General features: G+C 43.6%; 1 pseudogene; it reads left to right on the forward strand.

The window, feature by feature from the left end:
- The first annotated feature begins 1467 nt into the window (after positions 1-1467).
- Positions 1468-1585, forward strand: LOC126459029 (5S ribosomal RNA; annotated as a pseudogene).
- Positions 1586-5575: the final 3990 nt, after the last annotated feature.

A 5575-nucleotide genomic window follows, 5' to 3' on the forward strand; every position in this document is an offset into this window, starting at 1 on the left:
GTCTCCCTTGATTTTCGAACGCGTTCGATACAGTTTCGTACTGTTGTCGTGCAGAATATCAGATGAGCTGTGTGACTGGAATGAAGAGTCTGTAGCAAATAGAACACAGCATGGCATTCTCAGCAGCGAGGAACCTTCAGAATTGAAAGTAATTTCGGGATTATCCCAAGTGAATGTACGTAAATAACCTAGTAGACAACGTCGGTAGTTCCATGAGGCTTTTGGGGGATGATGCTGATGCACACTGAAATGCTGTCAAGCTAGAAAATTGTAGCGAAATACAAGATAACCTACAGATGATCCACGTTTGGTGCAGGGAATGTCAGTTAAACTTCACCGTTAACAAATGTAATGAACTGCTTATACATATCCAGAAAGACTCATGATTGCAGTGTGGGGTGGCGGGTTATTAATAAGAAATACGAAATGGTGTTCATCGTTTTCTACGAACCGCTGAAAACTATTTTTGTGGTCAGCCAGTAAACGATGGAGAACATACTGATCATAGTTTCCAGTCTGCAAGTCCACATTCTTTTTTTATTCACTGAAAGGAATGTTTCTACTCTCTGTTTACTCAGAGGGATAAAAAAAATGGCTCTGAGCACTATGGGCAGATGTTAACATCTGAGGTCATCAGTCCCCTACAACTTAGAACTACTTAAACCTAACTAACCTAAGGACATCACACACATCCATGCCCGAGGCAGGATTCGAACCTGCGACCGTAGCAGCAGCGCGGTTCCGGACTGAAGCGCCTAGAACCGCTCGGCCACAACGGCCGGCTCAGCGGGATCAGGAACTGTAATTATAAATAGTTTTGAGTTCTAACTGATTCAATCATATTTAATAATATTTCACATGCACAACACAGTAACATTCCTGATAATAATAATAATGCTCTATGAGAAGTTCAGAGGCGACCTGTGCGGTAAGTTCTCAATAAATGGTCTTTCGCTTTGACTTCCAGTAGTCTAAGTAAATTGCTCGCCACAAAAGTTGAAAATAATCTCACCATTTGCCATGCAGTTTTGGTATCATTACGGGCGGCACGCGAACAGTTACTTCAGCGAAATCTAGGCGATCCAGGACGGTGTACAGTCCTCGCGATTTCACTGTCTTCTCTTACTGAACACGCATTTAGTGTGTAGCTGTGACGTCACCGAGGCAGTGCCTAAGCCTGCGTATGACTGACGCGGACCGATTGATAGCTGGATGGGAAGTGCTGTGAAGTCACTGCCCCTCACGTCGTATTTATATAAGCTATGGGCGCAGCGGACGGCCGAAGGAAACACCTGCCACCATCCACTCTTATGACCAAGTAGCAGCATCTAAAAGGCCGCTTTCTCAGGCACACATAATTTTACAACACTGTTGTGTGTTAATTTAGCATCTTCGTAATTTTGTATGAATGGAGTTAAGTAGGAGTTAATTACAGAAAAAGTTTTAGTTCGCCTGCATATAAGTTTTGCCAATGGCCTTGCCGCAGTGGTAACACCGATTCCCGTCAGATCACCGAAGTTAAGCGCTGTCGGACTGAACTAGCACTTGGATGGGTGACCATCCGGTCTGCCGAGCGCTGTTGGCAAGCGGGGTCCACTCAGCCATTGTGAGGCAAACTGAGGAGCTACTTGACTGTGAAATAGCGGCTCCGGTATCGTAAACTGACATACGGCCGGGAGAGCGGTGCGCTCACATGCCCCTCCATACCTACATCCAGTGACGTCTGTGGGCTGAGGATGACACGGCGTCCGGTCAGTACCTTTGGGCCTTCATGGCCTGTGCGGTAGGAGTTGGGAGGGGGGGGGGATATAAGCTTTGCCGTCTAGAATTTTTAGAACGAAACTGACAGTAGAACATGACGTATGAACTACAACTTTAAGAGACCTTGTATTGATTGTTATTTACATCAAAGTTTTGAAACTTGTTATAGGTCTATTATTTAATAGGTTTCGTCAGGTACTGTAATCAAAACTTTCTATCATTAAAATAAATGATATTTAATCTACTACAGATAAGAACATTTTGTTCAAAATTTATTTTTCAGTAAATTACTCGAAAACTACTAGAGGTAGCTTAATGGAGTCACCTAGTTACTGTTTCTCTATCGAACTAAATCTTCATACAGCTTTTCATATTTCTAAATCTAAACTTTATCGCCTTTAATGTTTTTGTGAAAACACTTATTTTGAGCAAAATATTGCTCCGTTCAAGATGAAACATGAAACAGTTGATTTTGACATACATTTGCTCATTCTGACAAATTTTTGGTTTTCTAATTTTGTTATACAGCGCCACTTGTTTTTTTTATTTAAAACGATGTATTTAGATAAAGATATTCATCTGATAATTCTGAGATTTGACAGTTTAAACATTAGTATACTGAAGCATATGTTGACAAATCTTGGAAAAGCTTCTCTAATTTTTATAATTTTATTCTTAAATTATAGCACAATACTTGCGTGATACGCACGGGCGTGTTATAATGACATGACGCTATAAGCAGTGAACTGGGGTGAGCCCCGGCGCAGTCGCTCAACTCTGTATCTCTCAAATGACACAACGCTTGTTTCGCCACAGTATGATTACACAATTGCAAAACAATGACTGGAAGCAGTTGCTTCCCTAAAATATCAGAATATGTGTACGGAGCGATTTAAAGTGGAATGGCCTCAGGAAACTAATCACAGTCAAGACAGTGCGGGATGGATAAAAGACGGAATTGATAAACGAAAGAATGAAGATCCTAAGAAGAGCAGTGCGGTTGGTGAGAGGTTTAGTTAGTAACGGCGGTCGTGTCAACTACAGTGGTAAACACTGCAAGGGAGCCGTTCTGCATCACGGTATGGTTTACTGTTAAAAAGTTCCGACAGCGTGCGTTCCTAGAAGAGTCAGCCAGTGTACTGCTTCGTCCTACTTACATCTCGAGAAAAGAACAAGAAGTTAAAATTAGACACATTCGAGCGCGCAGCGAACCATGCGTGACTGGAACAGGAAGTCGTCCGGGGTGGCCGAGTGGTTCTACGCGCTACAGTCTGAAACCGCACGACCGCTACGGTCGCAGGTTCGAATCCTGCCTCGGGCATGGGGTTGGGTTGGGTTGTTTGGGGAAGGAGACCAGACAGCGAGGTCATCGGTCTCATCGGATTCGGGAAGGACGGGGAAGGAAGTCGGCCGTCCCGTTTGAAAGGAGCCATCCCGGCATTTGCCTGGAGTGATTTAGGGAAATCACAGAAAACCTAAGTCAGGATGGCCGGACGCAAGATTGAACCGTCGTCCTCCCGAATGCAAGTCTAGTGTCTAACCACTACGCCACCTCGCTCGGTGCCTCGGGCATGGATGTGTGTGATGTCCTTAGGTTTAAGTAGTTCTAAGTTCTAGGAAACTGATGACCGCAGAAGTTAAGTCCCATAGTGGTCAGAGCCATTTTTTTTGAACAGGAAAGGGTGGGGGGGAAGAGAGACAATGGTGCACAAAGTATCCTCCGCCGCACACTGTAAGGTGACTTGCGGACTTGCGAAATAATGATATAGGTGTTGACGTATGGGGGTTGCCCAGAAAGTAATGCACCGCATTTTTTTCCATCAACAATTCTTTGTTGAACATAACAGAACTACACACACGAAAGAATGGAGCTTTATTTACAGACCCTATTTTTCCACGTAATCTCCATCCTGGTCTATGGTCTTCCTCCAGCGCCAAACAAGGGCGTGTACGCCCTGTCGGTACCAATCCTTGTCCTGGTGACGGAGCCAGTGTTTCACTGTGTCAATCATCTCCTAATCGTCCTCAAAATTTCTTCCACAAATGGCGCAAACAAGTGGAAGTCGGAGGGAGCTAGGTCAGAGCTGTAGGGTGGATGGGGTAACACTGTCCAACTTTGTTTTGCGATGTGTTCAGCAGTCGTCAGACTTATGTGCGGCCGAGCGTTATCGTATTGCAGCAAAACATCTCCTGGCTTGCTGTGGCGCCGAAGTCGCCGGAAGCGCCTCTTGAGTTTCGTTAACGTCTTGATATATGCTTCTGAAATAATTGCATCGCCTCTCGGCATCACATCAATGAGAATCACACCTTCACAGTCCCAGAACACAGCGATCATGACATTACTGGCAGAAGCAGTTGCTCTGAATTTTTTCTTCTGTAGGGAGTGGGAATGGCGCCGTTCCATCGACTGTCGTTTTGTTTCGGGATCAAAATGGTGAACCCATGTCACATGTCACGTGTTACAGCCGTGGATGGTCTCCCCAACCGTTGACAATCGTGGAGCTCCGCCGAACCGCCTTTTGCTGACTTCACCCTTCGCGCCCAGCAACTAACTGTACTTCCGTCGGCAGCAGATGCTCCACAGACTTTGCACAAGCGTTTATGAATCTTCCCCTCAGTTTCTTTCTCTGCAGTAAGAATTTAAATGTCGGCTCGTTGCTTGTAACGTACCTCACCTACAGACGCCATTTTCAAACTGTTTTGCAATTACACTATCTGTCGGAAGTGACGGAAACTTGGAGCAATCATTCAGCAGACTTCAGATAATACATAAGTAACGTTTCGAGTTCGTAGCTTTGTTTTCGGCTGATAAAAACAATGCGGTGCATTACTTTCTGGGCAACCCTCGTAGATGTAGTCGATCTTATCTAAATCTAGTCTACATGTTTCTCAGTTGCCTTCCAGCGCAGTAAAGGCATATATTAGTAGTCTCAGGTTACAAACAAAAATCTTAGAAGTATTTCCATCCTCCTGGAAGTGGATATGATTAAGAACTCAAGCTTCTAACCGCTCCTTCTCTACTACACATTACGGCATAACTAGTTTTCTGAATGTTTCCTTCAGTTTTAGAACTTATATAAATAGTGACTCTGTTGTCCATAATACATTGTCTAAAAACTTGTTGTTGAGGGACACTGTCGCCACTACTTGCATAAATTTGTAAGTGGAATGTAACATCCTGGAAAAGCTTCAAGCGCAAGCGGAAAACTTTACTAAGTTGACTCTTGGGAGAAGTTTTACTACCATTCCCCCACAAACCAATATCATCCCCCAAGGCATTAGCAGCCTTTATGAACGCAGTGAAAAGTAATGTTTCCCCTCAGCTTGAATACTAACTTGACTGTGGAGCCGTTTAAAAACCCGAATTTTTGTTTTTCATCTTAAATCGATGTTCAGAGTTCTTTTGAACAAAATCGTGGTTAAAAGTAGTGAAGTGGACATCAGGAAGTTGTTTTGAAATCAACTTAAAGAGTCTAAGTGTGCGTTCACACCCGTGTTCCCACTGCTTTCACGCGTCAGTTTTGTCATTAGACTGCTGTTCGAGAAATATGTACTGTACAACTGTATTTCGGGTTGACAGCCCTCTGCCCTTTTAGAGGAAAAGTTTTGCTATGCTCTTATGTTTCATTTCTATATCTTCGGCTTCGAGCATTGTTTTGCTTATAAACTGTTCTGTATTTTAAGCTGCTGTTATTTCATCATTCTCGAAAGTTATTATGCCTGTAATTTGTTTTAATATGGGGCAGTTATAAGCGTGAAGTTCTACAGTTGCCAGGACAATATTCTGTGTTTAATATGAGACAATCACTGTTGG

This window comes from Schistocerca serialis, chromosome 2 (assembly GCF_023864345.2).
Source record: "Schistocerca serialis cubense isolate TAMUIC-IGC-003099 chromosome 2, iqSchSeri2.2, whole genome shotgun sequence".
Lineage (NCBI taxonomy): Eukaryota > Metazoa > Arthropoda > Insecta > Orthoptera > Acrididae > Schistocerca > Schistocerca serialis.